The sequence below is a fragment of the Bos indicus genome, unplaced genomic scaffold (assembly GCF_029378745.1).
Source record: "Bos indicus isolate NIAB-ARS_2022 breed Sahiwal x Tharparkar unplaced genomic scaffold, NIAB-ARS_B.indTharparkar_mat_pri_1.0 scaffold_94, whole genome shotgun sequence".
NCBI lineage: Eukaryota > Metazoa > Chordata > Mammalia > Artiodactyla > Bovidae > Bos > Bos indicus.
In genome coordinates, this window is record NW_027223749.1 from 20,724 (window position 1) to 21,942 (window position 1,219).

Consider the following 1,219-nt stretch of genomic DNA (forward strand, 5'->3'; position numbering starts at 1 on the left):
TACAATATAATCTATTCGTAACAAAGACTGAGGAATCTGAGGCTCAGAGACATTGAACACTTGTTCAAGGTCACACAGCTAATTAGAACGAAACCAGAACTGGGATTCAGGTCTCTGCCTCCCAATTTCCTGTAAGCTCCACTAACTGACTGACTTTGCTTCTTAATAAGATTGTCCTTTCAAGTTTAAGTATGGGAACAGTAGATATCCCCTCCAGGTTCTAATGAGTTAAACAGCAATGCTACCTTTGGGGAATAATCCTTAGAAAACAAAACATGACAATCCCCCGTTCTATGAAAAGCATCAAGCAGAGTTTTAAAATGAAAAGAGAATATAGCCCTTTCCATTATGACCACCCATAAGGAGAAATTCATCACATGATTTATGTGTAGAGACCATATTTGTGGCTATAATGTTTCAGTTATAAATTATTCAGCATTGGAGAGTTCCCTGGTGGTCCAGTGGTTAGGACTAGGTGCTTTCACTGCTGTGGCCCTCGGTTCAATCCCTAGTCAGGGACCTAAGATTGTGTATGCCATGTAGCACAGCCAAAATAAGTAAGTAAACAGACAAATAATTCAGCATCAAAGAAGGGACACCCTAGCTTTAAGATGAGCATGTGTGTGTGTGTGTGTGTGTGTTCAGTCATGTCCAACTCTTTTGTGACCCCATGAACTGTAGTCTGCCAGGCTCCTCTGTCCATGGGATTTTGCAGGCAATAATAATGGAGTGGGTTACCATTTCCTACTCCAGGGGATCTTCCTGACCCAGGGATCGAACCTGCATCTCTTGTATCTCCTATGTTGGCCGGCGGGTTCTTTACCAATTGAGCCACCAGGGAAGTTCCAGGACATTTATTAATTTAACAGCCAAAGCCTTTTTTTTTTTTTCAAAGCAGCAAAGAGCAATAATTACTGGCCATCAGTTCGAAGCCTTTAAAAGAAAAAACCCATTTATATTAGATAGGATCTAAAGTCATTTTCCAAATACCAAGATTTTGAGGTAAATGGGAAACCACAAATAATAACTGGCTATAGTTCAAATGCAGACTTCCCTGGTGGCTCAGAAGGTAAAAGTGTCTGCCTACAATGTGGGAGACCCAGGTTTGATCCCTGGGTCAGGAATATCCCTTGGAGGAGGGCATGGCAACCCACTCAAGTATTCTTGCCTGGAGAATCCCAGGGACAGGAGAGCCTGGTGGGCTGCCGTCTACGGGGTC